The 19,328-nt window shown below is 43.9% G+C and overlaps 2 non-coding genes across 2 annotated transcripts; both read right to left on the bottom strand.

Annotated features, from left to right (window-relative positions):
• Positions 1-7,476: 7,476 nt before the first annotated feature.
• On the bottom strand, positions 7,477-7,548 carry Trnag-ucc (transfer RNA glycine (anticodon UCC)). Its single transcript has one exon. It is a non-coding gene; the product is annotated as a tRNA-Gly (tRNA).
• A 632-nt stretch (positions 7,549-8,180) lies between these two features.
• On the bottom strand, positions 8,181-8,251 carry Trnag-ucc (transfer RNA glycine (anticodon UCC)). The gene has a single exon. It is a non-coding gene; the product is annotated as a tRNA-Gly (tRNA).
• Between the last annotated feature and the right edge of the window lie 11,077 nt (positions 8,252-19,328).

Raw genomic sequence — 19,328 nt, 5'->3', positions numbered from 1 at the left:
TGTGCAGTGGGTGTATGGGCCAGTTGAATTGGCGTCTGCCAACGGCAAGGACCCAACAGCCGACGCTTCAGTAGTGCCGCCCCTGGCATTCGACCGCCATATTCAGCCACGAACTCGAACAGCGCATACAAGTGAAAACCAAAACCTGGTCACAACCTTTCGTGAGGAGCGAAAGTTCATGGTTTTTTGAGCTGTTTGAGACAGCTCCTTCCGGTGGCGTGCAGTTTCTGCCACAATCAATATACCAGCAAATTTTCTGTCGTGGGCTTAATGGTCACGGTCAGGAGCAGCTGTGACAACTGTAGGCATGTCACGTCATCGAAGAGCCAGCCGCTAATTGGAGACAAACCAGTGGGAAATGTTTCAATGGCAGCGGCACTGCTGTTTTCAGGCTGCACAGTGTCCCAAACATTGCGACTTCTTCAGTCTTTTAATGTGCGGGCCATCAGCTAGACAACTTGTTAAATATCAGGCTTTCTATATGGTGCCAGCTGTAGAAAAGGCAAGCAATGTTATTATCTTTGAAGCACTATGTTAGATAATTTGATTTTTCAATCTAGTAGCTCATGTAATCAACAAGAATAAGTCTTATTCATGCTGCATTAAATCAGTGTACACCAAGGTAGGGTAAAGTGCAGTTTCTAAGCATGCATGTTAATCCTCAAATAACTAAATTAAAGTGCAGCCCTATCCAGCAGAAACATTTGCATTATTGGAACCTTGGAATTATTTTTCTAATAAACTGTGCTAAAATACAATGTAAATAGGCAGACCACATCTAATGAATACTTAAACATAGGTCATTGTACTGCATGGTAAAATGTAATGCTGAAAGTGAGACCACGGCTACTCATTTCGTGGTATCAACAATTTTGCCTGCAATGCAAGAAGGATGAATGTGTATTCAGTACTTCGTGAAGTTAGGTATAGATTTGTCAAAACGACAGTGGGCTGTTGAAGAATTTGTGACAAGTGCCTATTAATGCAAGTGTGCTAAAAATTAGTGTTACTCATTGTGCAAGAAAGTGGGGAATTGTGCCTTCATTGAACAATTTTTTTCATCTCTAATTACGCACTTATATTTGCTTTTTAATACCCAAAATTTAGAAAACAGTACATTGTAGTAACAAAAGCTCACATAAGATGTTTACGAGGCACGTCCAGATGAATGGCTATTTGGGCGAATTGTGTACTGGCATGGTTGCAACTCTGCAAAAGAGCAGTGTCGACATTATTTTGCGTTTGTCAAAGCCGGTGTTACTACAGTGTGTCGCATCCTTCTGTGTTGCTTTACAAAGAACAGCAGACCCAGCTGCTAAGCAGAGTGGCTGGCGTGGATGTGGACCTGGCTCGGCATGTCCGCTGTGACTCACCGGGACATAGTGCGAAATACGGAACATATGTATGTATCACTGCGGTGAAGCGCATCTTACATTGCGAACAAATTCAGGTTCACGAGGTGTGTAAGTGCAAACTCTATAAAATAAAGCAAGTTGGTGCTAGAGGCTGATGATGACATGTACGTATCCCCATGCAGTCAGCTGCTGTATCGAGCAGCAATGCTATGGAGAAGGAGGGGCTTGCCAGGAGCCTGCAGAGGCTTGACAAGCAAGGTGTCAGCATAGATTCCATCACTACAGGTAACAAGTGGAGGTATTTAATTGCTTTATTTATGCTCAGCATTTTCCATGCATACATGTACGGCACCCTACAGAAGTTTATGTGGAAGTGCAATGCAGCAAGTAATGCTTGGCCTAGTAATTATTATACTCATCTCATACTTAGCAGACGACAGTGCGGACGCTAAGCAAGTAGAACGATTATAGAAGTGTCAATCGAGCACTTTGCACTAAAACAAATTATTGGATTAAATACTAATATTACACGTACAGTTGATGAACATCACTTCACGTTACATGAAATGAGTGCAGTCATGTTTCCATTCCCATCCAATGCATTGGATTACGTTTTAGTAATGAGCACAAGTTGACTGGCTGCTGGCCATAGATTCATGCCACTCCGTTCGTTTAGTAATGAATTGTTTCACACGAGTGACGCCCTCCAGCAGTAAGTATTTCCATATATCTGAGAATACCATGAGCTAATTTTAAAACAAGGTACACCATGCATACCTACAGTGCTTCGTTCCCGTGTGATGCACTAATTTTTGTTGTGATTGTGAATGAGAGACCGCTGTCTAGGCTTGGTTGCCTTACTTGCTACATATAAAATGGGGGATGAAAATTGAAGAACAATAGTTTTTAGCGCGGTTGCAGATGAACTTTATAGTTTGCCTTCAATTTATATGCTCACACTGCACCTGTTAGTATTCCTTGTAGACCGACACCCTGCCATCAGGAGCTATTGTCGAAAGGAGAGGCCAGGCATGAAGCATTACTTTGACCTCTGGCCCATTGCCAAGGGTATCTATAAACCACGTACTTGCTTTCTGACTTGTGTCATATGGAATGAACCTAATTCCATTTGATGTAATATAACATCCTAAGTGATGGGTAAGTGCACTGTTCAGACAGTAATGCAAGGCAGTGGATAGACGTATTTCTTCCAAGCCCCGTATCACTGGTAAAGATGCTCGCCATATCTCTGTTCTTGCAGCTACGATTATCGCAGTGGTCAAATTATTTCGCAGCATTTCTGTACAGTATGTCTTGCAATTATTGTGACCGCCTTAATTCGACTTAGTTTTAGCTATTACATGCGTATGTTTCAAGTGTATTCGAAATAAAAAGTGCATCGTTAGAGGAATGCGATTACTCAGAGACAAGAGTTGGGCTAGCAACCTTGTAATGCTGAGTAAGATATCTATGAACGCACACTAATCCAAGAGCTATTTAGAGTTAAAAATGCAGGCTTCGAATGTTTGTCCTATTATGTGAGGAGCACCAGAAAATAAAGATAATTATGACAGTTCACACATTGTTTTACGCTAAAAAGTGTGTCACTTCAATGTGAAAGCTATATTGGGATAAGAAAATGCTGAATATTAAAAAGCACCGCACTTTTTATGTGAGTGCACAAAATTAAAAATTTTGGACTTACAAATGGAAAGATAAGCATTAAATGGCCTATAATTATGCTGTTCTTTTATTTCTTAATAGCAATAAAAATGCACAAAATGAAATAGAAAATTGTCTCTTTAAAAATATGTGATGCACTATAGCAATAAAAATATTGTTACTCTGCCAGGTAAACGTAAATGTACAGGCAAATGCAGGTGTTTTGTACATGGTTTCGAAATTCAGCAGTGCACCGTTTTCCTGTTGAGGAAAACGAGCAAAAAGACCAGTTAATACATAAAAACAAATTGCATTTTGAACATGGGTATCGAGATACGCCATTGTAGAATGGGCCACGAAAGCCCCTCTATTGTATACTACTGGCTAATGGATGTGCCCATCTGCCCAAACTACACTACCTGCGACGAATTTTCTGGCAAACGTATTTTGGGAATTTCAACTTCAATTTGCTCAGCATTTCTAAAAAGTGGTGCATTTCCCTCATCATTGTAACTTATGCCTTTAGAGTCATTTCGCATGAGTGCAAAACTGCAGTGTTTTGATGTCACGGAATAATTATGGCTTTGCTTAGCTGACACAAATGTTTTGAAAGTTCACTAGAGTAAATCCCCCAACAAAGTCAGCTCGTGGACAATTTGTGCTGCTTTGAGGTCTCCAAACCTACGTTTTGATTAGGTGTATTATTGTTAGTTCGAAAATACCCTGGGGCTTGGGAACTGAATAAAATAAAAGAATAAGAGCTAGTTTAAACTCGCAGACCAATTTTCACAGAGTCATTGTAACCGCCACATGCAACACAAAGGAAACAAAATGAGTGGGCATCGGCTACGAAACATCGACTATTGCTCATCATTTTATGGAAACCATTGTTGAACTGGTAATTAAATAAAGGTAAATTTCGATGTCAAAGCTATTTGATTTTGTTCTGGTTTACAGAAGTTGAGTTTATGTTATTGTTTCATGCAAGTATAAATAAGAAACTGAGCATTGCAAATAAGCATCGCAACTGTGGCTCCATACTTCTAGGAGTAGGAGTATAATAAACCACTTGTACTTCGTGGCTGCAGCAAGTCATGGTGACGGGGACCTCATTGTGGGCATGTGGCGAAGCTTGCTGGATCACATACGTAACCAACACAACGGGCATGAAGGACCCTTCACAGACTGCATGCATGGGCCTCTTGACAACAAGAAATGGATGACAAGAGGTAATTCGGATTCATAGCAATCTATGCTATTTGTAGCTTTCTAAATGCACCTTCACCAGGTGTTACAGAATTGCAATTCATTTCTAAGCCAAGTTCAACAAAAGTTACGGAATCTTTATTTCCAACAGGATCTCCCACCTTCACGAAACTGCAGGCTATTCTAGGGAACCCTCGCCTTCTGAGTGACCTCCGCCAGCTGTCTCCTATGGTCCAGACATTGTCGTTAGAGTAGTTTAATAGCCTGCTGAACCGCTTTGCTCCCAAGTCGACTGCATATTCAGGACCTACTATGAAAACAAGTGCGTTTTAATGTAAATGTTATGCATGTCACGGATAGTCATGCATGCTTTCTGCAGAAGAAAACGGGTGTATAAAATATTTCTCTCACTCGGGACACTGTTTCAACAATAAACGTTTCTTTCGCCCTCTGTCTGTAGGCATCACACTTATGAATGTGTTCTCACCACTGCATCACTGCAATTTCAGTGAACTGACAGAATGATATGACAATGTTATGTTGCTCAATCGATGTGCAGCAAGGCAATAAGGTGCATCGTCTTGACAGTGTTGTGGAGGCCTTCACTCGGGCATTGCAAGCACAGGTGTGCTATTCATAACAGTGAAAAGCAGATTTGTGTGAATGCGTGTGGTCAGCCAGATTTTTTAGTAATAAACAATGATACTAAAACACTTGTCAGAGAGGCAGTCGTTAAATGAAGAAGGTGCCATGTGCTGAGTCGTCATGCACATGCGTTTTTCCGAAGTTGCATACAGTTGCCTTTATGCTGTTGCTAGTGAGTCGCCCCTGACGAGGAAACTGAATTTAACTCGAATTGGTGGGTTAGTTTTTGCTTAGAAGAAATGTTGCCTGGAGACTCACCTTTTAGGATATACGTTTTACCCAGGCAGACAGATTTCTGTTCAAGGTGTTTACCATTACATTTTCATGTTCACAATGATTTCACGAATGTTACTTTTTTCCCACAGGACTCAGCTCACTGTGTTACATTCAACGAGAATGCTTCAATGGGCAAAGCTCAGGACCGAATTAGACAAAGGCGCTGGAAGAGGAGGCTCAACAAGTCCAGGAAGGGGCGCTTTACAACCCGCAAAGTCAAAGCGGCGCCAACATTTGGTAAGAAACACCTATTATTTAGCTCCAGGCATTTTCTATCATCAGGTACATAAAGACAAAAAAAAAAAATACAGGACACACGACATAGTAATTAGCTGTAACGTCGCAGCCGTTGCTACAAGCACTTGAAAATAGCATGCATAATGGGACTTCGTTCAGTACGTAGCAGATAACACTAAGGCTACAGACTTCCCTTACCGTTGACATGCTTGAAATCTTGTATATTTATATCACAGAATATGACGTACTTATTACATTTGAGTACTCATAGTCTCTGACAAGAACGTGTTTACTACCAAACAAATGGAGCTACTGATTTATGTGACCAGTAACCAGAACACAGAACACACTACCTGCACTTGCAATCAAAACTTCATATGTCACACACTGGAAGCACGGAGAAGCCCAAATTGGTGTACACTTGCATGCACAGGCTGTTGTATATAATGTCGTTATTCTACATAAAGCACTCTACCTCAATAACGCCCGCAGTGTCCGTTATGTAAGACAATGAACGGCTCATACACCCTTAAGCAATGGTTCATACCCCCGTTAAAGCGGCCTCCTCATTACGATGGCAGAAGAGAAGTGAAATTCTACGCTGGAATGATGAGCGGCAACGCAGCCAGCTGTGGAAGCACATGACAATGACGAACGCGGGCACACAGTGGTACGAGCGCATGCCGAGCACAAGCCCGAGCCATAGAGCCAGCTGCAGGAGAAGATAATGACGCTCGAGCCAATGCTGGTGATGATAGTTTTCTGTGGACAGGCGATTTCGCCTATCCATCCAAAGATTCGCTGTAATAAGGAGAAGGGCAATGGAAGAAGAGCCGCAAAAAATTTAGAGGACGTACGCTTAGGCTTCCCCTTTAATAGTGAAACGGGATAGCATTCAAAGATTCCTAGCTGATTATCAGGCTTCCAAGCAATTGAATTATGTTTTCTGGTATATTCACATTACAGTCACACGCTATCGCGTCCGTAGGTTGTGGTTAAGTCGCACTTTACGATTTTTCTGACGGATTTCACTTTGATAAATTCAATCTTGTTCACTAACGCCTTGCGCCACGCGGAGGGCCTGCGCGGTCGGGGTTGTTCGGGATGATGATTTCCGCCAACGACGCCGGCCCGCGCCCACGCTGACGCAGGATTTTCTCCGACACGGGGCCCTAAACGCTATCGCGTTAAAATTTCCCTTAGTCAAAACGTTCAGCGCATCTGTCTTCTCTGTTCCATTGTCATTCACTACCTTCACAATGACAGGCGCACACCTGCTCTTACAAACAGTTCTCGCGTAATAACTTTTTTTGTGCACGTGGCTGAATCGGCGCAGAATTTGTTTCCCACAGACACACCGCCGTCCAAAGGTAGTGGCGCTGTTTTTCTTTATTTGGTTGCTTTAAGGTACCGACAGTGGAAGTCAGCTGCAATAAAAGAGCGTATCTTTTGCGCTTACTTTGGTGCTATCGCGTTTTTTGCGCTAGTCGATGCTGAAATATAGATTAGTTTCTTTTTGTGACACAAACGGCTTTCATCGGCGTTCATGTTGTATTCCAAGTTTCTAGGAATATATACGTACCTATTCAGCATACATACACATATACATAACTATATTCAGCATGCTCAGGTGGGACAATATATTTAGAAAGAGAGATCAATAAAGTGAACACAGGGAGTTTTAGCTTGCCAGCCAACGTACCATCCTTCACAGCGTATACAGAGTTATACGGTGGCTGTGGACACCGGCAGTAACGCTGGCAGAGACATATTGTGGCATTGTATTCAACTAAAACCGTGTTCGAAAAGTTGTTGTGCTACTCAAGTGTTCTCGTCCAATAAAATTTTAATATGATGGAATGTTCACGATTATGTCGCTGCCGAAGCGTTTTCCACCAGCAGTTGCGCATAATTTGGCGACTCAGTCCAATATTACCGTGTCCTCTATGGTGAATGTCATAGCCACAAGATGGCGCCACCAACGTGGCTGATCAGCGAAACATTATATTCCGCAAAGGCTAACACCTTGTTTCTTCGTATAAAAACAATGCTATCTTGACATATTATTCGGGCTTCTGAAATAAAAAGAAATTCCTGCGTCGGCCGGGAATCGAACCCGGGTCAACTGCTTGGAAGGCAGCTATGCTAACCACTATACCACCGACGCCAGCTGCTTCGCAACGCTTCCTCGTAGCCCTTCATGTTGCAACGTCCACCCCGCAGACAGGATGCCGGATGACGGGAGAAACGAGGTCAGCTCTAGCAAAGTGGAGCTGCTCTAAAGGCGTAATCATTTCTTCACTGCTCCGATGGGATAACTTCTCATCTTCGTTGATATCACCCCTGAAGCGCTGCCTAGAGATCCAACCTAGATAAATAATACGCTATTTTTCGCGCACTCTGTTACTTATTCGGGCGTATTTATTTATTTAAAGTACAATGTTACTTTCAACTGAACGTATTGCAATAGGCTGGTGGCAGCATCATAAATACTTTGGTGCTCCAGAGAATAAAAAGAAACAAATATGCTGATCCATCGCACATGTTGAAATATATTCGACGCTAAGTTTTAGTAAAGCGGCCCATAAAATGCTTTGCAACTGATGGCAATGCATCCAATTTTGTTTACATTCATCGTGTGCAATGATTCATTTCACCAAGTGTAGCCACAAGATGGCGCCACCAACGTGGCTGATCAGCGAAACATTATATTCCGCAAAGGCTAACACCTTGTTTCTTTGTATAAAAACAATGCTATCTTAAGATATTATTTGAGCTTCTGAAATAAAAAAAAATTCCTGCGTCGGCCGGGAATCGAACCCGGGTCAACTGCTTGGAAGGGAGCTATGCTACCAATATACCACCGACGCCAGCTGCTTCGCGACGCTTCCTCGAGGCCCTTTGTGTTGCAACGTCCACCCCGCAGACAGGATGCCGGATGACAGGAAAACGAGGTCAGCTCGAGCAAAGTGGAGCTGCTCTAATGGCGTAAACATTTCTTCACTGCTCCGATGGGATAGCTTCTCAGCTCCATTGATATCACCCCTGAAGCGCTGCCTAGAGATCCAACCTAGATAAATAATACGCTATTTTTCGCGCACTCTGTTACTTATTCGGGCGTATTTATTTATTTAAAGTACAATGTTACTTTCAACTGAACGTATTGCAATGGGCTAGTGGCAGCATCATAAATACTTTGGTGCTCCAGAGAATAAAAAGAAACAAATATGCCGATCCATCGCACATGTTGAAATATATTCGACGGTAAGTTTTAGTAAAGCCGTCCATAAAATGCTTTGCAACTGATGGCAATGCATCCAATTTTGTTTACATTCATCGTGTGCAACGATTCATCTCACCAAGTGTACCTGTTTATCCACCTTTATTGTCGTGCAATCTTTATGTTTATGCACGTTATCGTTCACACGCTATTCCGAAACGCGAAATTCCAATTCAGGAGGATGCACAGTTTTACAAGGACGACGGCGATGCATTGATGCTTGTTGTGGGAAGAAGGTTGGTGACAGGTGTATGCCCAGTAGAACGCGTATCAAGCAATGTTTAGAGATTATGTACCTCTTTGAATCATTTATTACAGCGTAAGCTGTTATAGTTCGGGATGATGCCGTTGCCGGGTTTGGCCGTAACCGCTATCGCCGGAAATGCGAAAAAAAGTACCCGCTCTCCACCGGGATCGAACCCAGGTTGGATGGCAAGAGTCAGATGCTTTACGACTGAGCCACGGAAGCGCTTGCTGTCACGCAGCAGAAATATTCCTTTAAACACGCGGCGCGCAGGCGTAGACGACCCGAGCCTCCACCAGTATGGTGGCGCCATCTAGTTAACGTGCTTGAAACCGCCGCGTGCGACGAGATGCAATTCAGACGAGAGGCGCAATCAACGCTATCCCGATGTTAGATGTGCGCCACGTATTGTGGGTACCTCTTCGGTACACGTTATTGCATCTCCTCGCAAGGTATGAACCGCTGCTGAAGAAGCTAATCGTAGAGCTACGTGCGCGGCTACAACCAGGCATCATCGGGCTCAGTGGACTGCTGTGCAGAGAGCATTACAAGCCGCAGCTCGACGCCGGGCGGACAGTTCAGATCGTTCTCGTCAAAATCGAGGTGGAGAACTTTGCCGCGAAGACCCTGTTGTGCGTGGTGCCGAAATTGGAGCTACTCTTGCGCCGCTCAACCAGCTTACGCTGCGACTGTGCTGCGTGTGCCGCGCAGGCCTATGACTTTTTATCCTTTTCGCGTCATCTAGAATGCAGGAATAATTGAATTTGCAGCCGTGTTCTGCATTTTTTTTTCTTTTTTGATGATTCTAGTACTTCTGGTACTTCTTGTGCTACCTTTCCGACTTACTCGGCGGATTTCTTTATTCTTAAAGGTGTCCGCTTCTGTTAACGCCTTCCAAACTGCTTGAAGAATAGCTGAAGTACTTACCGTGCTTAATTGGGTAGTTTTCTTTTGCTTGTGCCGTTTATTCGTTTGCTTTGAAATAGTTATGTGTACTCTCTGCAAAATGTACCACGAGTAATTGAAATAGGAACTACAGATGGGTTGCTCAGGAGCGAGCCGGATCTTGTGAGCCGCGCTTTCTAAGAATGTGTGAGCCTTGCTTCAGTAAAGGTGAGCGGCGGTTCTTTTGAAGAAAGGGAGCCGGTTCTCAACGGGACTCCGCCGATTCCTCCACAGCAAAACTTCTCGCTGACCAGGACGATCCCCAGCCCCTTTTTCATATTCTGTGATCCTGCAACACCTCCGGCTGAGTAGACCCACTTTACCACCGCCTGATCCCAAATTAGATACGGAAACGCAGGTAGCATGGAGACGCTTACAAACATTGTCCTTTCACAATCCTTATGTGTTATCAAAGATAGATCATACGACGTACAATCCGCCATGTAAATTCTGTCCCCAGACGGCCAGGTTATACCACTTAGTCTGGGCGTGCCAACATAATCCGAAAATATTGGCCAAGCATAATCCGACGATAGTCGAGTGGGAGGCGACCCTGTCCAGCTCGGACCCAGAACCACAACAAGCCCTGGTCAACCAAGCCCGGACGTGACTTTACAATTGCTAGTAGGTACAGCGGGGGCGGGGCACTGCCGGTCGCGACTTTCCAATTGCTAGAAGATACAGTACTCGACCGCTGGCGCCACGCTGCGCCGCTCGTGCGTACCATGTTTCTAGCCTCCGTCGTTGGAACGGAGGAGGCGTTGACAAAGAAAACGCTGGGCTGGTGGTGACTAGCCACCACCCGCGCGTACTTGTCGTTTTTTTTTTCTCTCTTGAGCGCACGCGCGATACAGGCGATCATACAAACATGGACCAGGACAAAACAAGAAAAAAATAAAGTTCTATTACCACACAACAGATCATTGGCCACGTTTTATTCACGTTTTATTAATTCCGTGGCATTAAGTGCCACACCATAGTACGCACAAAAACCTAAAGGACGAGCAGCGAGTGTCTGCCCACGTCGACCACCACTCGTCGGTCAAAAAACGAAACCTCGAAACCCAACAGAAGACCCGGCTCTCATCGTTTCTCTTTCGCACCCGCTTGTCTTCGCGCCTGCGAGGGAGAAACGATGGTATTCACAAATAAACGCATCACTGTTTTGATGATCCAAATATCATCTCACTATCAGGGAGGGTGCAGTCTACTTGACTGGAGCAGTATTTTTTTGGGGTGTTGCTACGCAGCGTTCCGCAACACCCCAATGAACGCAGCTTCGCGTCGGCGCCCAGCACCACGGCTTCCGCCACGGCACGGGGGCACAAACGCCGACGCGAAGCTGCGTTCATTGGGGTGTTGCGGAGCGCTGCGTAGCAACCCTCCCCCCCCCCCCCCAAATACTGCTCCAATCAAGTAGACTGCACCCTCCCTGATAGTGAGATGATATTTGGATCATCAAAACAGTGATGGGTTTATTTGTGAATACCATCGTTTCTCCCCCGCAGGCGCGAAGACAAGCGGGTGCGAAAGAGAAACGACGAGAGCCGGGTCTTCTGTTGGGTTTCGAGGTTTCGTTTTTTGACCGACGAGTGGTTGCCGACGTGGGCAGACACTCGCTGCTCGTCCTTTTGGTTTTTGTGCGTCCTATGGTGTGGCACTTGATGCCACCGAATGGAGAAGTAAAGAAGCTTTATTTGGCAAAGGATGGTACGGTTCGTTGTCTGCTGGTGTTCGAACGATTAGTGACGACTGTCACTAATCCGTGCGCTGGCGCAAGAACACTTCGAAGACGGTATTCTATGTCGTTAAAGACAACAGGTGAACGTACAGTTTACGTCCTGGTCTTCATTTGTGCTAATTAGTGTAGTCATGAAAATGTCTCTCATGGCATCCATTTCTGTGCATTTTCTGAGCGTGAATTAATAGAACATCAATAAAGCGAGGCGAATGATATGTTGTGTGGTAATAGAACTTTATTTCTTTTTTTCTTGTTTTGTCCTGGTCCATGTTTGTATGATCGCCTGTATCGCGCGTGCGCTCAAGAGAGAAAAAGAAAACGACAGGTACGCGCGGGAGTTTTGTGGATCTCTCATATGATTTTTGTATTGTTTTCAAGAAATATTTAGACATTGATTTTGTACGGCATTACTGCTCACTCATATTATAGTCAGCGTGCGTATGTGAATAAATGAATAAAGTTGAAAGGTAATTTACAAGAATTTTCATTCTTATTTTGACCACTGTTCATTTACAGTAACACAAAAACAGAAAAGCTCCTGTAATGACGATGAAGTGATATATATTTTTTTCTGACGAAAGTACGTCGCATTCTGCCTGTTACAGTATCACAAGTGTTTTATCCCCAATATCAGAAAACAAAGTTTCATTACTGACTTCTGGTTAACCTCCCTGCCTTTCCTCGCTCGCTTGCTCTCTTTTATTACGACTAAAAATTCACGCTTTTAAAATATGTAAAAATATTCTCCAAACATAGTGAAATTACCAATGACACGGTTATTCACTTATGCATATATCGTTTTTCAAAGCCAAATAATTATAGAATATGCATAGCGCAGGTTAAAGATTTAAGTGAACCGGTGAGCCGTTGAAATGAACCGGTTCATTTCAGTAAGCTGAGCCGTTCCATGCAGCTCACTGAAGTGAGCCGTTTTGCCCATCTCTAATAGGAACCATGGGTTATTGTCTTTTCTGTGTTGTTGTGGTCTCAACAGAGAAAGTTGAGTGTCGCAAGACTGATCTTTGCGAAATCCGCCCTGGTTAGGACGAACGAAATTGACATCTGACAGAGAAGTGGCAATGTGTGAGTGTGTGACGTGCTGCATGAGTTTTCAGCAAACACTGGTGATGTAAATTGGACGGTAGTTGTTAGGATTTGTAAGGTCGCCTTTTTTAACGATGGCAATATTTTTACCGACTTTCAAGTCAGTGGGGACTGATCCAGTTGGGAGAAACTGTTGAAATTTCAAGGTTAGAAAAAGACTACTTATGTGCTTAGTGCTTTTTAATTCCTTGGAGTTAATGCCGTCAGTACAACACGAAGACAAATGTTTTAATGAATCAATAATTTTACCAATTCCATTCACGTCAAAAGTAATGTTTGCCATGGAGGGATAAGGAGAAGGTGGCAATACTGGAAGAATTTCAGGGTAGTCATTAGAGAAAACAGAACGGAAAGCAGTGTTTAAAGCATCCGCGACCTCGGTTTCAGGGACTGGGGAGCCAGAACTCTCACGGAGAAAAACAGTCTTAGACAGCGGGGATTAATGCATTGCCGGAAACGTTTCGGGTTATTGTGCAACATAGAGGGCAACGTGGTTGAAAAAAAAAAGCCGTGTTTGGCCTCCGAGACCTGCTTGTCGTATTGCTTGACTGCAAGGTAATATTCTCCCACTTAAGTTCGGATTGAGATGAGTTTGCGGAACGAAAGAGACCTTTTTTTCTTGTTGTTTAGACGTTTTAGTGCGCTATTAAACCACAGGGATTGTTTCCGTTCAATATTGTTATGGTGGGAACGTACATTTTAAGTAGACGCAAAAATTCAGCCACGGCATCGCTGATTCAATGCCGTGTCACTCACCCATCATGTTCTTCCAGATAGTGCTGCTGGCTGTGAATAGCTGTTTATCGGCCGTTGCGTCAACCCTGCCGCCGGTCTACTCTGCTGCTGCCGCTTTCCCAACCGAAGACGGCCTATCCCGGATTCAGCCGCTGGACGAGCCGCCACTTCTGGTGACGACGCGCTTCTTCGTCTGGCAACGTACTACGCTGTCAGCTGACCCTGAACCTTTAAAGCGCGGTGATTCCAGCGGAGACACGGGCCACGGCATCGCTGATTCAATGCCGTGTCACTCACCCATCATGTTCTTCCAGATAGTGCTGCTGGCTGTGAATAGCTGTTTATCGGCCGTTGCGTCAACCCTGCCGCCGGTCTACTCTGCTGATGCTGCTGCCGCTTTCCCAACCGAAGACGGCCTATCCCGGATTCAGCCGCTGGACGAGCCGCCACTTCTGGTGACGACGCGCTTCTTCGTCTGGCAACGTACTACGCTGTCAGCTGACCCTGAACCTTTAAAGCGCGGTGATTCCAGCGGAGACACGGGCCACGGCATCGCTGATTCAATGCCGTGTCACTCACCCATCATGTTCTTCCAGGTCAGTTACTATGAGTGCAGTTGTTACCGCAGCAATGATGTCTGTCTGTTAGCGGTGTCGTGGCCCCCTCATGTTTTGAAGCGTTTCCGAGCGGTTTCAATGCACATGTGGCGTCTTTTGGTTCTTGGAGGCGATATTGAGATGAATCCTGGGCCGATGACTAAGGCCCAAGAAGAGAAGCTTGAAAGTGTGCTCAACACAGTACAGCGGCTTGAGGCCAGTAACAATAACCTACTTGAAAGCGTTAACAAAATTTTACAGATTCATCTTTCACTGCAGAATGATTTACAGGCTCTAACTAAACGTGTCGAAGAACTAGAGTCAAAAAGCCAGGCGATAGCATCACCCGGGGCTTCTACTTCCTTTCAACCTGACATTTCAAAAATGCAAGAAAAAATAGACGACCTGGAAAACCGCTCACGCCGCTCTAATGTTCTTTTTTACGGTATTAGCGATACGAACAAATCTGAAGCATGGGACGTCTCCGAGCGTCTCGCCCGTGAATTTTGTACTAACAAACTTGGCATATCCGTATCCACCATAGCTAGGGCGCACCGCATAGGCCGTTTTTCACCTGTTAAACCGAGGCCTATCATTGCTAAGCTGTTCAACGAAAAGGAAGTTGAAACAGTCATGGCCAACGGCTTCAAGCTGAAAAACACGACATTCAGCGTTTCCCGTGACTACTCAGAAGCTGTTCGAGATATCCGACGTAAGCTGTGGCAGTTCTCTAAAACGGTAAAGAAAGATGGTGACCGCGTGCGCCTTAACTTTAACAAACTTACTATTAACAATGACACGTATTTCTGGGACACTGAAGCTGAATGCGCTGTACGTGTTTCTCAGCCTGTTTCAAAACCGTGCAATAGCGACAGCCATTGACACTCTGCAGTCTTTCGCCCAACTACTAGGGCTAATCAGCATTTTTGCTCACGCGTACATCTTAATACGAACATGACTACGAGTTTTTTGTTTACTAATATCCGAAGTGTAGTGCCCAAAAGCGTGCCTCTTTCCTCACTGGTCGATTCATGCTCTGCATCGGTCGTCGCACTAACGGAAACATGGCTAAATGACAGCATTCCCGATCATTCCATCCTTCTCACTGACTCTGAATTTAAGTTGTATCGCTGCGACCGTGAAAACCGCCGAGGTGGGGGTGTTCTTCTTGGCCTTAGTAAAGACCTTATTGCTATTCCCATTTTCATTCATACATATCTCGAGTCTACATGGGTGTCTTTGAAGAATGGTGCTACCAACATAATTATTGGTACTGTTTATCGTCCCCCTGATATGAATATGTTCACAGTCGAATTTCGCAGAGTATTAGTCGAGATATCATCGAAGTTTTCTAATCCAACGCTAGTCATATTTGGTGATTTTAATTTTCCCACTATCGATTGGTCTACCTTATCTGAAGCTTCCTTGGAATCGGAGCCTCGTGCTTTCCTGGACATCTGCCTTGATTTCGCATTGTTTCAATTAATCAGTCAGCCCACACGACGTTCTTCAACCTCGGCTAACATCCTTGACCTAATTTTAACAAACCATCCCAATCTTTGTTCTGATATTGTACATCATGATGGTCTTTCCGATCACGCCATTATCACAGGAAACCTGAACTTTTCACCCATTTCAAAAAGCGTTACTAAAAAGCAAATTAGGTGTTACGGTAGAGCTAACTACGATCGTATCAACGAGGAATTGTCTACTTTCGCAGGAGTGTTTCTCGACAATCATGAAACCCGATCAGTAGATGTAAACTGGAGTTTGTTTAAAAATAAATTTGCCGACCTCATAAACAAATTTGTACCCGTCATAACAATTACATGTACTAACACAGTTCCTTGGTTTAATAACCAGCTTCGGCGACTTAATAACAAAAAGAAACGCCTTTACAGGCAAGCTAATAAAAATAAAGAATCGGCTTCCTGGTCCCGGTACAAATTTTGTGACAGTCAGTACCAATCGCTGCTAAAATCAACCCGCCGTAACTTTTTCACTCACGATCTGCCATCAATGTTAACCAACAACCCAAGAAAGTTTTGGCGCACAATAAACCCTTGTAATCATCCCGACATCACCCTTTCAAATGCTACCGGTGACGCGATTCCCGAGGACGAGTGCGCGCAGGTCCTAAATAATTTCTTTTTGTCAGTGTTTACTCGAGAGGACGTTACGTCATCGCCAACTGTAATCCCTTTTTCCGTTAACTCAATGCCCGAAATAGTTATTGACGAAGCCGGTATCTTTTCCTTACTCAGCAAACTTAAAACGACTTCAGCATCTGATCACCTTGGATTCAATAACAAGATACTAAAAAATGTTGCTCAGGGCATTCATCGCATCTTATCTGCTCTCTTTACGCAGTGCTTGTCGTCTGGTTCAATCCCTGAAGACTGGAGAATCGCTAAAAGAACACCCATCTTTAAATCTGGTGATCGTTCATCCCCACTTAATTATAGGCCAATATCATTAACTAGCACCATTTGCAAACTTCTCGAACATATAATTCACTCGCAGGTAATTAACTATCTGGAAGAGCATAACATCATTTTCAAATATCAACACGGCTTTCGAAAGGGCTACTCGTGCGACACTCAACTTGCTGGGTTCGTTCATGATTTACATTCTTCCGTTGACGCTGGCATACAAACTGACGCAATTTTTCTTGATTTTTCCAAAGCCTTTGACCGTGTGCCTCATCACAGGTTGCTAACCAAATTAACACAGGTTAATATTCATCCGCTTGTACTCGCATGGATTAAAGATTTCCTTTCAAGAAGAGTCCAATTCACATCCGTCAATAACAGTTCCTCATCCCTTGGGAAAGTGTACTCAGGCGTTCCTCAGGGCAGCGTCCTGGGCCCCTTGCTTTTTTTAATTTTTATTAATGACTTGCCTAACACAGTTTTATCCCAAATCAGGCTCTTCGCGGACGACTGCGTGATCTATCGCAAAATTTTATGTAAAGATGATGAACGGGCACTCCAGGCTGACCTGGACTGCGTCACCTCTTGGTGCTCTAAATGGTTAATGTGCCTTAATACTTCTAAAACTAAGTTTATGTCCTTCACTAAACGCCCTAATCGCATTGCCACCTCGTACTCTTTAAATAATACTGCAGTTGAACTTACTACTACTTACAAATACCTTGGTGTTTACCTTAGTTCAGACTTATCCTGGAATCATCACATCAACGTCATACTCGCATCTGCTAACCGCTCATTAGGTCTCTTAAAACATAACTTGAAGCATGCTCCATCGCACCTACGTAAACTTGCTTACATCACCCTAATACGGCCTAAAATCGAGTATGCATGTGCCATTTGGGACCCTTACCAAGCTTACTTAATCAACAACATCGAATCACTTCAAAACCGCGCAGTTCGCTTCATCTTTTCAGACTACTCCCGTCATTCTAGTGTCTCAGCATTGAAAATTCGGGCAGAACTGCCAGACTTGTCTCAACGACGCACAGTTTCACGGTTATCACTGTTTCACAAACTTTATCATCACCCATTGCTTCATGACGACTTCTTTTCTTCACCAGTTGCCATCCTTCCCAGACGTGACCATCCTTTCAAAGTGAAGCGTTTTGCGTGTCATTCCCTTAACTATTCACAATCATTCATTCCACGTACAATCGTTGACTGGAACGCACTGCCATCACACATAGCCACCGTCATTGATTCTGTTAAATTTCATGAACTAATAATGACGGAAGTTGTGAAGTGAAAATAAAACTATTGCTATTTTTATTGTATAACTTCCGACACATTGTTCTCTCTTTGTTTGTTGTTGCTTCTTCCATGTCTATCTTTGTGTTATTTGGAGCTAATATTATTGTGATATTTGTGTTCGCTCATGCGTTGTTCTTTTCACGTTTGACTAAACCCACTTTATAACATTTTTTTGTTGTATTGAACACCCCCTATGTAATACCCTCCTGCGCGAGGGCCTTTAGGGGTATTTTTAATAAATAAATAAATAAATAAACAGTAACCAGTTGGACTCAAGCGAAGGAAAATAGAAGTCAACCGTGAAAGTATCGTAAAAGGTTGTTAAATCTCGGGTCATGCTGTTATAGTCACCTCCGTCATAAAGTGTGTGTTTTTTTAGTTTTCGTTTGCGTGGATAGATAGCATAAAAAAGTAGGGTGCAATATTTTATGGTCACTGAGGCCATTCAAATACGTGATACGGGAAAGGTTTTCAGAGTGTGAAGTTAGCACCAAATCCAAGATATTAGAAGAATGGTCTGCGGTGCGGGTGGGATGACTGACAACTTGGGATAATCCAAATGTGAGACACGTGCTGGTGATATCGCTGGCCATGTTATTTTTTGCTATCGAGGAAGCTAGATTAGAGCAATCGATTGATGGGAAGTCAAAATAGCCTAGAATTAGGACAGGTCTGTTGGGATACGAGGTAGTTACCTTGCATAAGGCGTCGTGGAAAGGTGGCAGAAATGAAGTGTCGGCAGAAGGAGGGCGATAACAAATGCCACGAAGGATTCGCGGGAAGGTCGCTGTTGTATAGCCACAGCATTTCAAGAGATGATGATATGATTACCGGGATACAGCGTAGTTGGCGACTCGTGGCGATAAGGACGCCACCACCACGATTATCATCGGGCCGATCTTTGCGAAATATGTGAAAGTCGGGAAGGAGGTGCAGAATCTCAGAATAAAGAATAGACTAGTTAAGCCATGTTTCCGTTAGCAAAACAACATTACACGAGGAGGAGCCGATCAGGCCACATAAGGAAACACGCTTTGGAATGACACTGCGGATATTGCTACACAAAAAAGTTATAGAAAAGCGACTAGGTGGGGCGGTTTGAGGCTTCGATCTTGGTAACTGCTAACATTTGAGTTCCAACTACTTTATCGGCTTGTTGGTCAATAATGTAGGTTTTGTTGCCACAAACGAGTTGGTTGAAACGTAGCTTGAATTGCACGCTGTTAGTCTTTCCAAATTCAATGAGGCATTTACGAACTTGGCGAACTTTGGGAGAAAAATCTTCGGAAATGCCAAAACTTGTTCCTCTAAATTTGTGAGCTAGAGAAAGGATGTGGTCTTTGTCTTTGAAATGAGCGAATTTCTCAATTATTGGTCTTGACGTATCATGATGATAAGTTCCGAGCCTATGAGCGCGTTCAATTTCACGTGGTTCGATAGGCGACTGAAGGTGCTGGATGCAGTGATCGATGATTAGCTTTTCAGACTCTCGCCAGTTTTCATTCCGACAATCTTTAAGCTCATAAAAACAAGGTTGCAACGACGAGATCTATTGTCGG

Source organism: Dermacentor silvarum, chromosome 9, assembly GCF_013339745.2.
Source record: "Dermacentor silvarum isolate Dsil-2018 chromosome 9, BIME_Dsil_1.4, whole genome shotgun sequence".
Classification (NCBI taxonomy): Eukaryota; Metazoa; Arthropoda; class Arachnida; order Ixodida; family Ixodidae; genus Dermacentor; species Dermacentor silvarum.
Note: the sequence above shows the minus strand (reverse complement) of the source record. Positions and strands in the feature narration are given on the sequence as shown.